This window comes from Macrobrachium nipponense, chromosome 29 (genome assembly GCF_015104395.2).
Source record: "Macrobrachium nipponense isolate FS-2020 chromosome 29, ASM1510439v2, whole genome shotgun sequence".
In the NCBI taxonomy this organism is placed as follows: domain Eukaryota; kingdom Metazoa; phylum Arthropoda; class Malacostraca; order Decapoda; family Palaemonidae; genus Macrobrachium; species Macrobrachium nipponense.
In genome coordinates, this window is record NC_061092.1 from 46,173,093 (window position 1) to 46,195,937 (window position 22,845).

The 22,845-nt window shown below is 37.4% G+C and overlaps 1 protein-coding gene and 1 non-coding gene across 2 annotated transcripts in view; one reads left to right on the top strand and one right to left on the bottom strand.

Annotated features, from left to right (window-relative positions):
- The window catches only part of LOC135206259 (myosin-11-like), a 1,008,036-nt gene that overhangs the window by 185,807 nt on the left and 799,384 nt on the right, over positions 1-22,845 (top strand). The window contains exon 2 of the mRNA XM_064237668.1: positions 19,762-19,807. The gene's annotated coding sequence lies outside the window, so the exon portion shown is untranslated. The remainder of the gene's footprint in view (positions 1-19,761; positions 19,808-22,845) is intronic.
- On the bottom strand, positions 13,341-13,413 carry Trnar-ucu (transfer RNA arginine (anticodon UCU)). The gene has a single exon. It is a non-coding gene; the product is annotated as a tRNA-Arg (tRNA).

Below are 22,845 nucleotides of genomic sequence, written 5' to 3' on the forward strand. Positions count from 1 at the left end.
TGGTGGAACCTTTCCACTACGCCCTGACTCTCTGGGTGGTAAGGTACACTGGTAATGTGCTGAATGGCCAGTTCAGCACATTTACCTCTGAATACCTTGCTCAAGGAATTCGTGCCACAATCTGTCTGAATTTTATGAGGCAACCCATACCTGGAAAAAAATTCTATTAGTTTCTCAAACACTACCTTTGACATAATTTTCCTCGTAGGAAAAGCTTCGGGAAACCTAGACGCTCTAACTATTATAGTTAAAAGATGTGTAAACCCAGATTCAGTTTTAGGTAAAGGCCCCACCACATCAATAACCAACTCTGCAAAAGGATCCCCAATTGCAGGAATTGGATGCAAAGGGGCTTTAGGAATAGGTTTATTGGGTTTACCCATTACTTGACATGTTTCACAACTTCCTACAAATTTCTTCACTGAGGATTTCAATCCTGGCCACCAAAAATGTTTTGCCAATCTACTGTGTGTTTTACAAACTCCAAAATGGCCGGAAAAGGAATCCTCATGAGCTAAACTAAGGATATCATTCTGATATTTTGTAGGTGCCACAATCTGTTCTACCCGAGAGGTTTAATTCAAGCTGTGATCCACAGGACGACTAACTATATACAACAAACCTGTAATCACACAGAACCTTGGTTTTGTTAAATCATCCGTACCTCATAATTCATAATTGAATTCAGCCTTCTGATCTTCAATAAAGCTTATACGGTCACAATCAGGATTAAATATTTTATTTATAAAACTACTACTACCACTACCTACAGACCTGGGTTTCTCTACCTCTACCTCTAAACTACTTAAGTTGAAATTACCCTCATTCTGTAAGGCAGCGGCAGTCTTTGCAGAAGCTCGAGGGGTAATTGCTACAGGACTTGCAGTTATGGACACTATTGGGAATAATACATAACCTCGGGCATCCAACATATTTCCCAAATGCCGTCAATACCGGGGATGGGGAGCTTTTCTACCACTGCCAATTCTGTTACATTGAGATACCCTGGGAAGGATGCCTCGACTTCCACCAAAGGCGCCGAAACCCACCCAGGACCACATAATGAATGCTCACCAAAAGTGTCCCTTAAGAATTTCACTCTCACAACTTTATTATCAATAACCAATCTGCCAGGCCAAATATATTTGTCATAAAGTCACAAAGGAGAGCTAGTAGGTGACGTGACCGGTTTTTCCGCCGCAGGTCTTTTCGCCACCGGTCTTTTCGCCGCCGGTCTTTTTGCCGTAGGTCTTTTCGCCGTTAGCACTTTTTTCCGTGAGGATTTTTGGCCGCAGAATTGAAAAAAAGCCAATACCCGCATGAAAGAAAAAAAAAACTAAAAGAGTAGAGAAACAAAATGAGCCATTTAAATAATTACATTACAAGTAGTTTCAATGCTGTCAACATTTGAAAACAGCAAGCGTTAAAAAAAAATACATTACAACTAGCTTCAATACTATGATATTTACCTAACACCAGCAACAACGTTGAAGGGTTCCATAACGCAATGCAAAGTTCGGTAAAAAATACACACCCAAATATTTGGAAATTACTCACAATTTTAAAACAGGAAGAGTATGTGGCTAGGAAGGAAAGAACTGACATCGAACGAGGCGAAGCACCGTACAAGAAGAAAACTTTCAAAGATGTTAATTTACGAATACACAGGCTTGTAACTATATAATTCTGAACGTAAACTTTATTACTTATGGTGTCTCGCAATGAATATGCATTCATTTTGATATTGAAAAGAAAATTAAACTTTTTATTTCCTTTTTAAATATGGTGCTACTGTACAATGAAATATCAATGTTGAATTGCACCTTATATTTTTAAATGAATAAACTTTGTACTTTTGATAAATAAATGAATAAAATTTGTACTTTATAATCTTTATTTACTTTCCTTTTCAGTGAGAAGTAGTACCTAAAATTTATGAAATATAATATTTATTGCTATATGGATAAGAGAGAGAGAGAGAGAGAGAGAGAGAGAGAGAGAGAGAGAGAGAGAGAGAGAGGATTTAATATTATGGCCACTGGCAGTTTAAACACTGCTAGTTTAAAATATCAAAGTATTGAAGCTAGTTGTAATGTATTTTTTTTAACGCTTGTTGTTATGAAATGTTTATAGTATTGAAACTACTTGTATCGTAATTATTTAAATGAATAAATAAAAAGATATGATTATCAAGAGAGAGAGTGTGTCTTGGGTCATTTTGTTTCTCTACTCTTTCTGTTTTTTATTTCTTTAATGGGCTTCTCTTTTTTTCAATTCTGCGGCCAAAAATCCTCACGGCAAAAAGTTCTAACAGCAAAAAAAATCTGCGGCAAAAGGACCGGGGGCGAAGATTCCGGCGGCGAAAAGACCTAGAACCAGTAGGTGATTTATTTATTTTGCCTCCACTACCACTAAACCTAACCCTTCCTTCAGTTCCTGGGGAACACTCAACTTCAGTATTAGGGGTAGTAGGGGCATTAGCTATTAAAGATATGGGGACATTGTTACCTCCCCATCTGTTCTGCTGGAGATACCTCTTCCGGCCAGGACGCCGAGCTTGAAAGTGCCCCTGCTCGTGGCACCAAAAACAAGTTCCCCTAGCTCGACCAACATTATTAAATCTTTGATTACTCTGGGAAAACACCCGTGTGTTCCTTCCACTCGGGTTATTTCCCTGGCTAGCTTCAACCTTTGTTTTAAAGGGGGTTATTGGATCTCCAATTATTATTGCTCGGCCTGGCAGGCTGGGATTTAATGGCCGATGGGCCAAAACTACTACTACCTACATGGTGTGTTAACACAAATTCATCTGCTATCTAAGCAGCTGTACTTAAGTTATATGCTTTAACCTCCTCCAGGTGAATTCTAAGTTTTTACTACAAGTTTTCTTAAACTCCTCAAGTAGCATCAGCTCCCTCAAGGAGGAGAAGGAGACCACATGGCGACTCTTTACCCAGTCGTCAAACTGCTCCTCCTTGAGACGGGCATACTCCACATAAGATATATTATCGGGCTTTATTGAATTTCTGAATTTCAGACGATAAGCCTCGACTAAGTCATACACCTTGAGAATCAACACCTTAACTTTACCATAATCTCTGGCCACACTCTCTTCCAAAGCATTATATTGGCGAATGGCCTTACCTACCAACCTGCATTGGATCAATACAGTCCACATCTCGGTGGGCCAAGACAACCTAGTGGCCACCCGCTCAAAAGCCTTAAAGAACTCCGGCACATTACCTTCATCAAACACGGGCACTAACTTTAATGCCGCACTCATGTTAAACCTATCTGAAGAAGGACCGGTAGAAGTACTATTAAAGTCAGGGTTAGCTCGTAACCTAGCAAAGTCTAAGTTAATTCTAGCCATTTCCAACTCATGGCGCCTCGCCCTCTCATTCTCTTCGAATTGTACCCTCAATAATTCTATCCGTTTACAAATTAAGCTAAGGTTCTAATCTTCAGGATTTACCACAGACTGTACTGGCTCTGGCTCTTCCTCTATAAAAGGGTTATTAGAAACTTTAGTCTTTACTGTTAAATTAGTTGGTCCAGTATATAAAATGCCAGTACGAAGATGGTCCTCAAATAGTGACAGCCCAGGATTAACACTAATCTCTTCATCAACAGAATTCTCTTCTCCAGAACTTCCACTACTGTGTATACTAATCATATCCCCAGCCAAATCCTCACCCCTGGTTATACCACGAGTTAACATCGCCTTGGCAGACAACAACAACTGAGCCTTAGTATCTGTGGGTCTAAAAGAAATATTTAACCAACGAGCACAACTCCTCCAATGCTCCTTACTTAATGTGGCTAGATATTTAATACAGTCAGCAGAGCCCAAACATTCGGCTGGGTCAAAAACAAAGTCCTCCATAATGAATTACCTATGGGGGGGTGGGGGGCGAGTAAGGCAAGCAACAAAACCAAATTAAATATTGTAACCTCTCCCAGAGTTGCTCCACATACCCAAACTCTGTACACACCGCGTACGATCTTGTCACGGTCGCCAACTTGTTACCACCCCTTTGGCTGTAATACAGGTTCTTTATACTTTAATAATCACAGGGATCGTAGGCGGTAAGAAAGTACACAGGGTAAGAGGAATGTGGACACAAACACCAGAATAAAATTAACAATATTTAATTATAAAGTACACTTAACACTAAATCAGCCTTGCGAGTAAACTTAATGAATATACACAATACCAATAACAAACAACAGGCTCACAAGGATTCCTAATACTTAAAAGCTGACCCTAACAAAGTAAGGAAGAATGATAGAATGTCAAAGTCACAAACAATCATAATACGGGCCCAATAATAAAACCACTATCCTATAACTATTAGAAAGAAGGAAGACCAGAGAAAATAAAGTAAGGAAAGCCTTAAACCTCCTACCTAACCAATTGCCGCCCTATGTGCCTCCTCACGAGACCCTTAGCTCTCCTGGACAAGCAGCTGAAGATGGACAAAACAGGACAGCGGTTGGCATAACGCCTCCTACGTGGCGGGACTGAGCGACAACCATGTCTTCCGCTAAATCCTCGAGCAGGAAACAGGAGTACAGGCGTCGCAAGTGACAGTGACTATAACCTGTGATATCACAGTCGTGATCTAACTCCAAAATGCACATACGCTGTAGATGGCTTAGCACATCTACGCAAAACCACTTCCAAGGGAAGGTCTGTTGCAGTAATCCCCTCTAAAAAGGCCTAAGATTAATCTCCAGAAGGCTGCTGAGAAAAGAGTGTACGTCCAAAAGCTTAGTCAGGCCCGAACTATTTTAGGCCGGCCTTCACTTACCGCACTACAGTTCCACCGCAACTCGAAAACAAAATAAAAAAAATCGTTAACACAATAGTTAGGTAATTCACAACAAGAGGAGGAATCACTGAGCAAAACAACTGAACGTTACGTTAACGTAGAAAAATACAGCTGCTGAACTGAATAATAGAGAAAAACACTTAAAATTAAAGAATACAAGGCTGATTTAAGAATAAAGTTAAATCAATAAATTACGTTAATTTGACACCTACATCATCCTCATGGGCCGTTGGATGTCCAATGATAATGCTCATCTAAATGATTCCACATACAGAATCTGAATTATGTTAAATTGACTCCAAAAAATATGTTGTCCTCAGATTATTAAGCTTCCAGAAAGCTAGGTGTTGCTCAGAGGACTCTCTATGGCTATAGAGGAAATATTAAAGCTCGTTCTTGTGTAGATTAAAGCATCATTCCTTTGACCTATACCATCAAGAAACATATACTTAGATCAGAGGAATTTGATCCCCAGATTTCCTGGAAAAGGAATTTGAACTAATTCGTAGGAAGCTTTCGTCTTTAGTGTACCCTGACTATATAGTTGAGAAAGCAATTCATAAAGCAAATGTAATTTTCTACCGACCCCCTCAAAACAAGACCAGAGAGACACCCAACATTAAAATAAAAATCCCATGCCTGGACAGGATTGAGACGGTGACACAGACTCTCCGAAACTCTAATCCTTTTGCCTTTACCTACCTAAATACCTTAGCCAAATCCCTGATTAATGTCCAACGAAAGCCAATCCCCAAAGACACAGGATAATACAAAATCCCTTGCCTGGACTGTGACCAATCTTTTAATGGTTTTACAATGAAATCACTTCCCGAGAGATTAATGGAACATAAACGGTCAGTTAGGTATGGACAACAGAGCTCAGCTATTTTTAACCATATAAATAATCATAACCACAGAATAAACTGGAATTTGTCACCTATAATTTATAGCAGCAAATTTTGGTACAAAAGCCAGATGGTAGAGTCAGCCTTGATTAACCAATTACAGGAAATGAACACGCAAAGGGCACCTGGGATTCAGATATCATTGATCAAATCTTCCTTCAACCAGCACTTGAGAAATATAAAGAGAAATTACCAACCGGGGTGACTTAGTTAAACGGCTTGGTATAAATACCACCTTTTCCGTAACTTTTCTCATCCATTACCTACCTGAAGAGAAAGACAGCAGTCTCTGAAATATAGTACTTACTTTCTATATTTTGGCCTTTTTATGGGCTCATTTTATTCGATGGAATTCTGTTGTAACAGAACATTTTTACCAGTTATATATATATATATATATATGTATATATATATATTATATATATATATATATATATATATATATTGTTGTGAACTGCTCGTTCCCTCCTTGAAAATGTAGTCTAACACTCTTAAAAATGGCCTTGACTGGAGGGATGAGAGTTATCACAAACAAAAAATCTACAGCCTAAGGCTGACATTACTGAAAAAGGAGGAATTTACATAGACTCTGGACTTTAGTTTTAAATTAACCTTATTTACATTGTTATGGTAAGGAAATGAACCTGTCACGGAGATCAGAATTTGAGCAAAATGGGTTATTTCAATGCAAACCTTATTCCAAAGGATTCCCAATTTCTCCCACAATCAGGCATGGTGTTTGTCTGCAAAGAGATTGCATTCTAGCATCAGTACTAAGGCGAAGGACACATGGGGAATGTTACACACCACTTGCTCTTCACCTAAAATAATGCAACCCACTGAAGGGGCATGAAATGACTGGGAGTTTACACAGAAAGAACTAGTACGTTGCTTGAATTAACTAGGGGATGTTTACTAGCATCACAAGGGAATTAATCACAGCATTGAACCATAATTGGGGAGTGAGAAGTTGAATAAAGAAGGGGGGAAAGTCGCCTTGGAAGAATTGAAATGTAATACAGACAAGAGGCAAAACAATTCCCTGACTGCACTAAATTTACGTCTCACAGTACCTGGAAATCCTGGGTTTGGTAGTCTTCTTATCTGATATTTCTGTGCACTATGGAGGTATAAGAACACTTGTGGGATCCCCCAGAGGAGGCAGGGGAGCAGAAGGGGTGAAGTGTATATATATATATGTATGTATATATATATAATGTATATTATATATATATATATATATATATATATATGTGTGTGTGTGTATATATATATATATATATATATATATATATATATATATATATATATATATATATATATATATATATATTGCTGGGATCTAGCTGCATTGTCGAGTGCCGATGCCAGGTAACTCCAAATCTGTCGATCAATTCCTGGCGAGAGAAGCAAGGCACGCCCTCAATCAGTCCAGTAACTTAATCAACTTTAAAGTTTAAAACTGGGAGTGAGTCCTGAAGGATAAACTTTTCCCCTCTTTCGCACTGTCTCCGAAAAAAGAAAGGAAAAGGAAGGAAAACTGTTGATATCCTGTCGGTCGTGAGGCAAACATATCCCGCAAAAGGATGTTTGAATTACCCTCATTCACGCCAAAGATCCCAGAGTTAGCTCAAGTTTCTGACGCCTTTCAGGCGACGACCACCTCTCTCTCTCTCTCTCTCTCTCTCTCTCTCTTCTTGCCATCCCCCCCCTCCCTCTACTTACTCTCTCTCTCTCTCTCCCCTCTCCTCTCTCTCTCTTAATACATAATCTTATGTCATCTTGATTTTATTTTGTAACTTTCCAACAGTCACACACACACATATATATAAAATTATGAAATTGAAATAGCCACAATGCCCTCTTAACTTCTCAAATTCTTTTTTTTTTTTTTTTTTTTTTTTTTTTTTTACGCTTGTCACTACAAAGCCTTCAGCTCACTACAAAGCCCTGAGCTCCAACTTCAAAGAAATTTGAAGAAATCATGATGCCCGGTATCGGCATTGTGGCTATTGCAATTTCTTATGTATCTGGTAAAAATGAACAATAGATTCTACACATACACACACACACATATATACATATATATATATGTGTGTGTGTGTGCGCGCGCGTGTGCATTTGTACATCATAACTCATCCACGTTTTCATCGCACTATTCTCTTGATATTATTCATAGAGAAAGGAAAAATATGAGAATGAAATAACGCAAGCATGTGTCATGGGAAAAAATGAACATGATAATCAATGACAAATTCCTCGTTTGTATGTCTGTTTGTGTGTGTATGAGAGAGAGAGATAGAGAGCAGGGGAAGCGCCCTCATTGTATATTCAGCTGTTCCAGATTTATATCATGGTTTTTTCCCCTTTTGTACTTTAGGTCTTATTCCAGTGGGTGTTTAGATGTGACATGCCAGAAATTGTGTGCCTCATGTGTGAGCATCCAAGGGGACAGATAAAGTGTCCGTGCGTCGATCACTTGTCATTTTATTTAGAACACCGCCGTTGATTCTATTTATTCTCTCTCGCCTCGAAAAGGGTCTTCCGTTTTCACAGGCAATTTCTGTCCTGGGCTGATTTCATTTTCGAAATTGTGCCACTTTACTTCCAGGCTCTTTTCTTTCCCGTATTCTTCCTTTTCCTTCGCTTTTATGCTTCCACCTCTTTTCTTCCAGTTTCTTCTTCCTTACCGTCCCTTTAGCTTCGCTTTTGAGTAAAAGATGACCCTGCTTTTCTGCTTTGCATTTTGTTTATCTCCCTCTCACACATGAGTGTGAAATCTCGATAAACTTTTATAATAAATTCATATAAAAGAAGTTCAAGACATCTGGTTTCTTTTCGTTGATAGTGAGAAAGGAAAGATAATCCCAAAAATTGAAAGATGAGCTTGGTTGAACTTTGACAGAAAACTAAAAGGTAGTGTATTCGGTTTCAAAACTATTCATAAAGATTGAATAACCGAAACGGGGAAATGAAGGACCTTAAAGCTTATGTGCATAGAGGATTTAAAGAATAAAGCAGTTGGTTTGGACATGTAGAGAAAAGGAACACTTTATTAAAAAGCGTTTATCTACGGGATTTTTTTCTTTTTTTATACTTAGTTCCTAACTACACGCATAAACACACACGCACGCACAACACCTACAAGCGTAGGGAAAAGAGAAAGACACCTGCCATGTGTATACATTTCCGCGTAACAGATATGCCCAATCTCTTATGTGTATGTTCCTATTAATCTCCTGAACCACTGATATCCAACCCAATACATGGGATTACTAAATGTCTTTATTAATGCTTTTGCGTCATCGAATGACCATTGATTTCAGTGGTCGTAGGCCAGGTGATGTAATGCCGGTGACTGATGAGAATTACAACAATTACCATCTCAATAACACACGCATTACGATGCTCTTTCGATGATATTCATATTCCGGAATTTATTGGGGCCATTGGAAAGCACATTCTCGTTGCTTTTATTTTTCTTTTTGTCGTATTTGTGGGAAGTATACGTACGGTGTTCGCGTTATTGTTATTTGCGCTCTTGCAATTCGCATTTATGAGGCCTGTTTTGTTTTTGTACGAGTACCTTTATTCTTCGCCCAATGTACGCATGTTTTTTGCTAATAATCCTTTCACTAAATACTATTACAAAAATGATGTTTACCGCCATTCATATATTGTTGCACATTTGCATATGGGCAAAGTTAGCCTGCTGTCTAAAGTGTGTTTTCTGTCTAGTCCTGTACGGCAAAAAATAGTGTTCAGTTTTGGGGAATCAAAGCTAGCCTGCTAAAAGACAGTCCAATGCGTTTCGGTCAGTGTTCTCGGCATAAGTAGTGTTCATTTATGTATAGGTGGCTATAGTTACCTTGCTGGCTAGATTGTTCTCTCTGTATGTAGTATGATGGGCATAAATGCTGTGTTCATATATTAGTGTTTAAAGTTAAGCTGCTGACTGAATTCCCCTTCGTAATCAGACTGGTGTGTATTAAGGCTCCATTCAAAAGTGTCTAAGTTAGCCTGCTGGCCGGATTGCCATGCAATTTCTAACTGCTCCGCAAATATAATACCCATCCATAGGTGTCTGTTGCATTACTCTCCACGTCCAAAGTTTTAGGTGTCCAAGGTTAGCTTGCTGATTTTATTGCATAAGTGGAAGCATCCCAGGCTCTTACTAGATATACAGTCCCGTTAAAACTAGTCTGAAGAGTTGCTCGGTAGGCATATACAAGTGATTTAACCTTAGGTGACCACCCGCTCAAAATGGCCTTGCTTATAAGATTTAGCCCGGGGGTTTTCGGTTAGAAATGCAAAAGATATTTCTCTTATTACTCTGTACATTACTTCCAGATCATCATCTTATCACCCTTCATATTATTTTTGTCGTTGTTATTAGACATTAATATGAAAGTGGTCGATATGTTAAGTTCAAGTCAGGTGAACATTTATGTACCGTACAAAAGCTTGGGCTTAATTATATTGCTAATAATGAGAAGCTGGCTTTCGGGCTGAGCAACACAAGTCTAAACGTATAATTTATTACCTGTTTAATTTGTTACATCCAGATAAGAGATGTATAATACATCATACATTTTTTTTATGGTAGGAATGTGCATTATTTAATGTATTATTCTATTTTACATTGAGACAACATCGGAGTCTCTAACAATGTCTATATTAGTCCCTAGTACTGCGTAATGACAATCTAGGTCACTTGTGGTAGTTGATGATCGTCAGTATACCAGTACTTTCAGTTGTAAGATCATTTATACTTCGACTATCTCCCGTTCAACGAAGTGGATTGTTGAAGCTTGCTGTATCCAAGAGTAATCATTGAAGATGCACTTGAATAGTTTGCTTTTGAAAGATGCTTTCCTATTAGGGAGTAGACGACAATGAAGACAATAATTCAGAGTATAATAAAACTATAAAACACCAACAACGGGGAAAATAGGAAATTATATATTAAGGTGATGGCAACGTTGTCATCTTCATTATCAAGTTCAAGTCGTAGTAATAGTAAAAGTAGTTGTAACAAAATTTATTGAAGACCTTCATACTAACCGGAGGAAGAAGTCCAGTATTCTTCTACCTTCACCTTCACAGTAGTTTGTTTCTTTTAATCATCACAAAATAATTTGTTTCTTTTCATCATACATCTTTTAGAGATATTTCATCGTGACAGTTGTTGTCCACACACTGTTTTTCCTTCTAAGAAAAACTGTATTAAGTAATTCTGTGAAGATGTGGAGTAAGGTTACTTGTATAGTTAATGGAGAAACAGAATAAAATGTAATCATTTATAAAAAGGAGCTGATCTATATTTGTGGAAAGTATCGTATGAAGAAAAAGAAAAAAAAAAGACGAGAAACTTTTCTGGGAGTTAATTTTTCCCGTTGATTATTTTGCCTCTTAATTGTTGTGATATGTCGACAGGATGTATTAACTGTTTTTGCTTCATTTTTCCATTGCAATTGTTTGGTATGTGTGTGTGTGTGTGTGTGAGAGAGAGAGAGAGAGAGAGAGAGAGATCCTGTAGTGGAATTCAGGTTTATTAAGATATTGGCAACCGAAGCTCGGAAGTTATTTGGCATAATTATGAATGACATTCATATTGCTTATTAAATCCGGAGTCGTCTGAGAGAGAGAGAGAGAGAGAGAGAGAGAGAGAGAATGCTCTTTATTTGTTGTTGCACTTACAATTTTATTGGGTGATTGCACTCGGTGTCGCTTAACTAAAAGGGTTTCTTACAGTAGGATATCATAAAAACATTTCATGTACCTGCCTCTTATTTTTGTTGTTGCATGTGCATGCGTGCAATGCTCACATTCTGCAAGGTCGCACCCTGCCGCTCACCAGGCAACTCGGCTTTGGAAGGGGTACTAGAGAACCAGAAGGCAAACACCCTTTGGAGCCTGTGTATGTATATATATATATATTATATATATATATATATATATATATATATATATATGTGTGTGTGTGTGTGTGTGTGTGTGTGTGTGTGTGTATGTGTATGTGTATACATACACTGCTTCATTATTTCATACTGGGATTAATCCCACGAAGCGGAAGTGATGTGGCCCTTTTCCCAAAAATCCATTTGGTCTCAGGTGATCTGAGCAGTGACTTAGGTTCAGGTAGTGAGTCGGCTGTGATGAGTTTGATTTTAAATTTTTATTAATCTAACTTTATTCATCGTCGGGACCAGCTATGTTTCGTCGTAGCTAGGAAGAAAGTCTCGGGGCTACCAACTTCATCCCAAAAAAAGATGCTGAAAAACGGATTGATAACCCTTCCAGGTGCCACATCTCTCCTCCACCGTTTAAGATTTAGTGAGGCAAGAAGATGATCTAAACATGCGGGAAAGATGGGATAATGAGGCGTCTGTTCCATAAATAAAGCTTTCTTTCTTTACCCACGGGTCGCCTTAGTTGTTGTGTATATTTACTCTACATTAATGCCATTATTAGGTATTGTCTGTTTCCTTTGTTATTATTGATATTATTATTATTGAGATTTGCTTTTTCTCTTTTCGTATTTAGTATCCTGTGCCTGATATCTGTAATAACTTAGGATCACTAGCAGAAAATTGAGTATGTTACTGTATTTTTAATTGTTTTTATTATTTTTACTATTGTTTTTACCATTATCAGTTTGGTTATAGCCAAATACTATTTTTATATTTTTTGTCGTGTATATAAATTGTGTGAATTATAACGTCTCTGCTTTGTGTATTCCCTGAGCTGAAATTATTATTATTATTATTGTTATTATTAATTCGATATCTGTCATTTCGGTGTGTGTATATCTTGCTCTTACAAATAAGCTAGCAGAGGCGATCATGATAATGTTTATTCTTATCAGCGCTGAATGCGCTCTTAGATAGCCTACTTTATCATCGGTCATTAAGATCCCCATTTACGTCCCCACCTCCTCCCCACGAACATAGTGGCTTAAGAAGCCAATCAATATCATCCGGATGGGAAAACTGGAGGAGTTAGGGGGGGGGGGGTGGGAGGGCGGTGGGAATGTGGATGGGTAGGCTGTGGTAGGAGGGGTAGATGGCACTTCTCTAGTTACCTTATTGTGACATTGGTGCACACGTCAGCGCTGAGGAATGTTGAGGCACCGTTGAGTAATAGGGATGAACACGATTATCGGGCAGGGAGTTGGGGGGGTTCGGGTTCGGGGTCGGTCGTGCCCTCTCCGCGAGATGGTGGTGTGGCTGGTTTTGGCCGGCCGTTGTAGAACCGGTAAAGTAGGCATATTTTCGGCTCGAGTGTTTCGAAGTGGGTAATAAGATGTGATGCAAGGGAAGCGATGGTTTAGTAGTAAAAGTATCCTTTCCGTTTTCTCTCATCATGTTCACCGTCAGGGGAAGAGTTTTACTCTGTTTAACGCTATCTCGTCTTTCGGTTCATTTATTCTACAGTTAATGTGTCGAAGCCTTTTTCTTCCTGTATTTTATCAGCAACATCGTGCAGACGTTTGTAAACAAGCACCCTTATCTCTGAGTATATTTGTTAACAATACTTACTCACGGCCGCTTTTAGTAAGCAACAGAGTTGACAAATGATTTCAAAGGGCTAAAGAATACATCCCCAGCGGGATTCGAACCCGCGGCCTCTGGATTAGAAGTCCAGCGCGCTATCCACTGCGCCATGGGGACTTCCTTTGGCAGGTTGTAAATTCATAATAAATCACAAAATTTAAAACTGACCACAAATTTAGACTGGCTCTTTATGCCAAGAAGGGCTGTTGCTTCCGCAAGCAACCTGCAACCCCTGCACTGACTCTTTAGGTTATGTTCTCATTTTCTTTACTAATATATATATATATATATATATATATATATATATATATAGATATATTATATATACCTATATATATCTATATATATATATATTGCCTATCTGATGAGAGAGGTGGTTTTATCTCAGGAAGTTGGAGTCGGAAAAATTGTTGTAAAGCAAAATGATAAATTTCCGTCGTGCTTAATGCTAGCTCAAGCAAGCTAATAAGCTTTAGAACTCGGTTCAGGCTTCATTACGTTTCTAGTATTCAGCATTTCAGCTAAAATATCTCTCTCTCTCTCTCTCTCTCTCTCTCTCTCTCTCTCTCTCTCTCTCAGGTTTTATCTGTAAGAAAGAAGCCCAGCCAAAGTCGTTCCTAGAGCGGCGGGGCAGCAGGCCGGATGCCCTCGTCCCTCTGGAGTCAGAAAACGATGCGTGAGCCGCGTGGTATGAGTCTTTCCCTCCCGATTATGAAAGTGTCACTCTTCTAAACTTTTTATTATACCATGTTATTTACCATATCTTTTTATATGCTGAATCACAATTCGGATGAACATACCAGATATACTTTGATACTATTTAAGCCTAACGGAATGCCTATCTAGCTTTGATATTTTAAGAATAATTATATCATATATTCAGAACTTGTGAATGAAGAATTTGAAGATCTGTCAAAACTCAGACCTTGTGTTAACATATTTTGAGAATCTACTCTCAGAATCTTCATCGTCAGCTCTCAAATGCTTCATTGTCTGTGATTTCTGTTTTTCTTTCGTACCTGTTAGCATCCGTAACAATTTTGTAGTTTTGTCATTTTGAATATATTTTCATAACTAATACTGTCAAGCAATTGCTCCGTCAAAAATCAGTGGGTTATGATTTAGATGCTTTCAAAATTCAGATATTTATGATTGAGATGCACTTTCAAAATTCATTTGCTATAATTTAGATGCTCTGTCAAAATTCAGTGTGTAATGATTTAGGTGCTCTCTCGAAATTCTTTTGGCTAAGATGTAGATGCTCTGACAAAATTCAGTGGTTATGATTTAAATGCTGTGCATAAATTCAGTTGGTTATCTGTCAAAATTCATTGGGTTATGATGTAGATCCTGTATAAAAATTCATTAGGTTATCATTTAGATGCTATGTAAAAATTCATTGGCTTATGAGTTAGATGCTCTGTCAAAATTCATTGGTTTATAGTTTAGATGCTCTATCAAAACTCATTAGGGTAAGATTTACATGTTCTGTCAAAATTCATTGGCGTATGATTTAGATGCTGCGTCAAAATTCAGTGGCTTATGATTTGCATGCTCTGTCAAAATTCATTGGAATGTTCTGTCAAAATTCATTGGCGTATGATTTAGATGCTGCGTGAAAATTCAGAGGTTTATGATTTAGATGTTGTGTCAAAATTAAGTGGGTTATGATTTAGATGCCATGTCAACATCAGTGGGATACGATTTAGATGTTGTGTAAAAATTTATTGGGTTATGGTTTTAATAATCTGGTAAAATTTGGTGTGTTGTGATTTTGATGCTATGTAAAAATTCAGTGTCTTACGATTTAGAATGCTCTGTCAGAATTCAGTGGGATATGATTTAAATGCTCTTGTCAAAATTCAGATATGTACATTTTGAGTACTCTGTCAAAATTCAGATATTTATGAGTTAGATGGTCTGTTAAAAATTCAAAGGGCAATGCTTTGGAGGCTTTGTCAAAAGCCAGACCTTTATGATTAAGGTGCTAAGTCGTAATATGCTCTGTCAGAATTCAGTTATATTAATAATACGTCGCCGAAACATGAAAATGCCCACTTTCGGAAAATAGGCCAAAATATCTTAGCATTTCGGAAGGAGAGTATTTGGATACTACAAAATTAATCTAGCATCCTGTGATTAAAACCATTTATCCCTCATGATCTTCAGCTTATTCAGTTATGGCAAAAAAATCTTTGTTTAATTGCAAGGAATTGTTAAAAGATTTATGTTTACTTACGAATATGGATTTACCAGTAACTTATCAGTTGGACACTATTTCTTATGCAAGTAGCTCACTTCTCTGAAGTGCTTTATTTGCTACCAGACTTGTCGGCTTATAACTTTACGTCAAAACACGTTCGAGAGAGAGAGAGAGAGAGAGAGAGAGAGAGAGAGAGAGAGAGAGAGATATTAATCTTCTTGTTTTTCAAGAAAAAATTAATCTCGTTTTTCCCTTGCCTTAAGAGAGAGAGAGAGAGAGAGAGAGAGAGAGAGAGAGAGAAAGGCGAGAGAGGAGATGAAGAGAGAGAGATTGGAAGAGAGAGAGAGGAGAGATATTAATCTTCTTGTTTTTCAAGAAAAAATTAATCCGTTTTTTCCCTTGCCTAAGAAGAGAGAGAGAGAGAGAGGATGATCAGAGAGAGTGGGACGAGAGAGAGAGAGAGAGAGAGAGAGAGAGAGAGAGAGCTACCGTAAAATGCTCATTCTTTCTTCCTAGAAACAACCCTAGAGTTATTCATGTTGTTTTGCTTCTTACTTTCTTTGTGTTTGGGAATTTAACACATGGTCTCTCTCTCTCTCTCTCTCCTCTCTCTTCTCTCTCTCTCTCTCTCTCTCTCTCTCTCAAATGCTTGCTTTCAACTCAGTCCTGGTGTTTAAATTGTGAACATACTATTTGTGTGTGCAGTGAAAACAGGACGATGCGTATTATTCTTTCACGGTTTCCTGTATTTTATGTGGATAAATAGGTAATTAATTTATTCATAATGCAACGCCGAGTCTCCCCCTTTTGTCAAATAAATGCTTTCACACTAACATCCGCGGGAAAAAATAAATTAATAAATAACCCGAGTGAGCTCATATCTGTATTCCTTTGTCAAGAGGGATTAGCGATCGCATTTAATCTTGACGTCGGAATGTTTTTTTCAACATGTATATCCGACAGAGAGCTTAATGGAAGCTTTGATTACGGGGATTTGTCGCTGACTTTCGCGTCCCTCTTACCTGTGACCTTTTCGCTGACGCGGCTCCGTTGAAATGTTCACGAAGATTATAAAGGTATTCGGGGGTTCTCAGTTCTCGTCCGGGACATTTGACGAGCGCAAGGCGTCGGTGTTTCGTTGAGATAAGGATTCCCAGGTAGACTAATAGTAGTGATTACGCCAGCGCTTATGTTGTGGCATTTGTTCATTTAGTTTATCTATCCTTGCCTCTCTCGCTTTATTTTTTCTTAATAAAGACCATTTACCTTACGTTCCGTTTCCTTACCTTATAATAAGTTAGTATCAGTACACGAATTCATGTGCATTTCACTTTAATGGAAATCGCATTGGAGGATTCCTATCTAATGTATAATAAGGGACTGTAACGAAAATTAATATATTTACCGTTCTTTAGTTGAACGACTGTTTTGGCTTTGGCGACCTCGTAGAAAATAAGATTATAGCTCAATAACAAAGAATTTGGTACAAAAAAGGTCTTAGGGTAGGAAGTAGAGACGGTAAAATGAAGAGGCGTCTCATGTTGTATTGAAGGTCGCCAACACTTTTCTGAAGGGTCATCCCTCTCTCAGTTATTGGTGTTAGCTTATTAGGAAGTACCTTGGAAGGAAAGAATTCCGCATTTGGGAAGGAAATAAAGGACCAATTAAATCTCCCCGTAAAGGGATAGTGCCGTCAATGCACCTCATGCGGTGCACTGTAGCCATTACTTGAGGTTCTTGATAATGTGCCCTCGGCCCATAGCTGCAACTCATTTCTTCCTTTTACTGTACCTGCGTTCATATTCTCTCTCTTCCATCTCACTTTCCACCCTCTCCTAACAAGTGATGCATGTGCAACTGCGAGGATTTCTTCCTGTTACACATTTCAAACTTTTAACTGTCAATTTCCGTTTCAGTGCTTGATGACCACATAGGTCCCAGTGCTTGGCCTTTGACCTTAATTCTATATTCAATTCAAAACCGGTCAAACAGGTCTATTCTCGATGTCGCGGCTTCCACACAGCACTTACTTGTTGGGGACGGAAGGGTGATATGCCGAATGAAAGTAGGAAACCTCTGGAATGCCTCAGTCCTAGTGTACCGTCTGGTTCCGTAGAAGGTAACAGCAACATCCAAGTAACTCTGCAAGTCCATTGTACGTGTAACAATCAAATAAGGTTGCTCTGCTTATTCGTGGTTAAGGTTTTATTATTTTTTTTCATAAAATAAATGTGGACTATTAATCGCAGAATGTGTTACACCACAAAAGAAACAAGTGTATAGATATGAATTTAGTTATATAGTAATAATATTTAATTATTTGCTGTTATATGCACTTAAAATTAAATTTCATGCCAGTATATCCTTAGTATACGCACAAAAACATTATATATATATATATATATATATATATATATATTATATATATATATATATGATATAATATATGTATATATATATTATATATATATATATATATATATATATGTGTAATTATATTTCTATATATAATATTATCTATACATATATATATATATATATATTAATAATATTTTTCTATATATATACTCTATGATGACACGGTTTGAACTGTAATATCATCGTTACTTTTCACCATAGAAGAAAAGCAAGAGCATATTTGGAATCCTCGTGAAACTTTCTATCAGAATAACGTTTTTTCTCTAAAATTAATATAAAGAGGTTAGCATTGCCAGATATCCGGCCGGATATTCGGATCAAAATGGTACCCAATTAAAAACCATCCCCCAATCATTGTTATTTTTTCATCCCAGAAGAAAGGTAATAGCATATTTGGAATCCTCGTGAAAAGTTTTATTAGAATGATGCTTTCTTTTTTCTCTGTGTAGTAATAAAGAAGTTAGTTGGCCGGATATCCGGATCAAAACGTCACATTAGCATTCCACTCTGTGGAAAACTCTGTAGTTCAGAAGTAATAACTACAACAATAATAGCGATAAAAATAGTGATAAAAAGAATGGTAATAACGATAAAAGTAATAATAAAAAGAACTAAATTCCAGCAGTGTCAGTTCTGGCGAACTGAAGCAGCCACTCTCGTGAGACACCAATCTTACACATTATAGTTGCCTTCGAAAGTGATCATGGCAGCTTAAGGATGGTTTTACAAACTTGTCGAAGTCATTGAATGCATTCGGTTTTTGCTTGTTGGAAGAATAATAGAAGGTAAAAGACAATTGTAAGAATGTTGAGGCTGAATTACCTTATCTTCTTGAGGATGCCCATAATGAAACGGCTTGATACAAATTCTGAGGACTAGAGACCTCTAACTTTCATATATTCTGAAATATAATAATGAAAAGAATGATAAATGGTTAACTTTTAATCTACATGTGACTGAAAATAGGTAGGGTCGAAAATATACAGAAAAAAGTAATCGTTGAGAAGATTTGTGACCTTAGAAATTAGATCAAGGTTAAAAAGATTTGCGTAAAGTGATCAACCAAGAGATTTGTATCAACCCTGTGTCATCTAGATCAGACACTAATATGCGAAAAATTTCGCCTTTTTATGACTTCTGACCTTGAAAAAATGTGAAGGTAGTGATCACCAGCCCACCATATTTTCATTATTGAAAATTACTGAAATTGTAACCTTTAAATATACCTGTTATTTTGACATCTACGCCTGATTAAAAAATTTCGAATATTGATGATCAAATTCAGGTAAGAGTAGAATATTAATCTTTAAATTGATCTGCAGCATGAAAAATGGGCCAATGTAACAAATATTTAAACGAATACCAATGACATGTATCTGTCGAATCCTGAAGACCAGAGAACTCTAACTATAATAGTTTAAGAGGCCTGAAGAAACAGATGTTGAAACACTAATCAGGAAATCTACGTGTATACTTGAAAACTGGGTCAATATCAAACATCTGTAAGGAAAGTAATTACTTAACGTCAAGATACCTACGTACCTATCAAGTTTCACCAGCATAATAATAATAATAGTAATAATAATATATTAATAATAATAATAATGCTTTCAGCTTATGTTTAATGGTAATGACAGTTGTACCAAACTTACAGCATCGGTTATCCTGTCATGCAAAATGAAATTGGTTCTGTTGAATTTATTGTTTTGTAATTACAATGTTGCTGGTAGGACATTCGAGTTAACACCATAGTGTTGTTTTGAGGAAGGTTCTGTTTTATTAGTGTATTCGAATTTTTATTTCATTAATTTATCAATCCGTTTTTTACATGTCATTATTTTCAGCTACGTTGCTAACCGGAAGAGCCTGCTTCCGCCGCGAAGAATGAAGGTAAGTGTACTCTTTCCACTTCACTTGATTTTCTTGCTTCAGGACATTGTATATGGAGGTCATTAGGAGTGGTTTCTTATTTAGGAGTAAATTTACCTGTATGCACTTTTAGTTTTCGGTAAAAGAAAACTATTGAGATGGCCATTTGTGTGTCTATCCGCACTTTTTCTGTCCGCCCTCAGATTTTAAAAACTATTGAGGCGAAAGGGCTGCAAATTGATATGTTGATCATTCGCCCTTCAATCATTATATGTACCAAAATGCAGCCCTCTAGCCTCAGTAGGTTTTGTATTATTTAAGATCAATGTTAACCATGATCATGCGCCTGACACTGCTATAGATGCAACATATTACACGGGCCACCACCGGGCTGACGCTGAAAGTTTCATGGGCCGAGGCTGAGAATTTCATTGGCCGGGGCTGAGAGTTAAATACAGCATAAAAAAAACTGTTCAGAAAACTATATTGTGCCGAAGAAACTTCGTCCCATTTTTTGCTTGTTTTATTTCGATCCGGATTTCAAGGTTGACTGTAAGTCCCGTCAGTTCGTCTTTCTCATCTTTCAGTAATATGTGTTACAAAGTAATTAACTAAATTCCTTGAAAATTTGAAACTGGAATTCCTAGTTTTCGCAAGAAGTTCAATTTATGTTACAGAATTGCAGGTCTGATGACTTAAACGTAGCATCAGTTCCCCCCCGCCCCCCCCCCCCCCCCCCCCCCCCCCACAACTTCCATGTTCATTTTCGCATGCCAATGTGCACGCGCTTCCATTATGCTATAACGTTGAAGGGTCGTTGCTCAAAAGAAATCCCCCATTATTGCGTCGTAAAGTACGGACTCTTTGTAGCATCTTTATCTCCTGACCATCTCTGGGGCCCACGAAATACTGTTAACGAAATTAATCTCAGAAAGTGCGACATAGAATGAAACCGTTCGTCTTTTAAATCGGGCTCTAAATACCGTCGCCTTGCGATCGTAATCACCAGTAACGATCTTCACTTAATTGCGTCTGCATGATTCAGACCTCGGGGAAGGCATTAGGTCCGTTTTTACTATTTTGTATTTATTCTCCGTCTCGCGACACATATTCTTTATGCGAAAGGTAATTAGGCCTCTTCGGCTGCTCCTAATATCGGCCTTTTGCAGGACTGAAGGGTGATAATGCCATCCTTCAGCGCACTGACTTTTCTCTAGAATGCTATCAATTCATTAATGGATCTGTAGCTCTCTTGATTTTTCACACACACACATACACACACACTCTCACACTCTCACCACCCTAACACATATTTATCTCTCTCTCTAATATATATATATATATATACATGTGTATTCATGTATGTATCTGTATCTGTATGAGATACCTCCCTTTCTGCAATTCTCTGTTTAGGTGAATAGTTAGCATACTTTCGCGAGAGCTAAGAGGTATTCTCTCTCCATAGTTTATAAGTTCTCTCCATAGCTGTGGAGAGAATATTTTGTCCATTTCGATATACGATATACTGTATTTTTCTTTCGGGACTAAAAATCCTTTGTCATGCAGACTTCTTTTATCTCATGTTGATATATTTTGCTTCTGGCACGAAGTTTTTTCTCAGGTATTAGTCTCTCAGAGTGAGTAACTATGTCCTAGTATGTTGAGAACATTATTCTCTTCGGCTGAGCAAATCTGTCACCGGTTGAAAGAATCTCTCGAGCTGAACAAGAGTTTGAACTTATATATCTTTGTTGTGTCTCTTTACTTGATGATTGTATGCGAATGCTGACTGTTCCTCATGATAGACTTGGGTATTTTATTTTCATTTTTTCAAATTTTATTTTTACAGACAAGTCTTGTCCATGTATTTAAAGACTACGCTTATATCTTTTCCTTGATTTTGCATGTTCGAAGCGGTTTCTTTGAATTTAAGGGATTACAGCGGGATTCTGTTATTAGGGGTTTGCCGATGTAGGGTCTTTCTTTTTGGATGGTTCTTGCAGACATATATAGGGTCTAGCACTGTCCTTATTTTATATACATTGAAGTCTGCGCTTTTATCCGATTGTGGAGACCAATTCTTGCATTTCCTCTTATAAAACTATATTATTGATTTACTGAAAAACAATTTCTTATTGCCTTGGCTTTTTCTTGTTGCTGCAAAATGAGGATTATCTTTGATTTTTCTTTATATTTTGTTATAAATCTGCTATTGGGTGCACTAGACATGGATTCAAATCTTTTATTCCTGAGTTGTTTCTCTCAAGTTTTTTTTTTTTTTTTTTTTTTTTTTTTTTTTTTTTTTTTTTTTTGTCAAGACATGTAATTCTTTCTTAAGCGGATAATGGTTGTTTTTTTCATGAAAAGAGGCATTTCAAGTTTACAACTAAATATTTCTTTAGATTTTACAAAAAAGATTCAGCTTTTGTGTTTTCATGAGGAATATTTCTTTCAATTTCACAAACGAATATACTATTTAAAATGTCCATAGGGTTTTCTTTGCCTTTACAGTTAAATAATAGATCTCTCAGGGTATTAAGGTAGTGTGTATTTAGGATTTACAAAAAATGTCATCTTTTGAGCTTGAGAGGAGGGAAATTTTTCCTTTTGGGGGTTCAGAAGGGAGAAGGTGTTTTTCGGGAAGTCAAATAAGAAATAGATGCCTGGCTGAAGAGATAATATGGGGCGTTGCTTCACCTGAGAATACATCCTTCTGGGGTTTTCTCCGTCGTACAACACACCTCGGGAGTTGTTCTTCCCATTTGGCTTTCAGGATATTTTTCAAAATGGTTTGGATGCGAGTCATGTTCTTGTTAAAAATTGGAAATACAGCAGTGTTAAAGTTAGCAGTTTTTTTTAAAGTAGTTTTTTCTACTCTTGCGAAGGTTTCTGATAGTTTATAAATGGACGAGCTGCATCCTTGTGTTTTTCTCTAATGTGCTCAGCTATTATTTTTTCTTTTAAATGCATGTGTTGTTATCATTACAGACTGCTGGAAACCAAATATTCATACCTGACAGGAGCGAGGAGGTGGAGCCTATCCATTAATTTTAAAACAA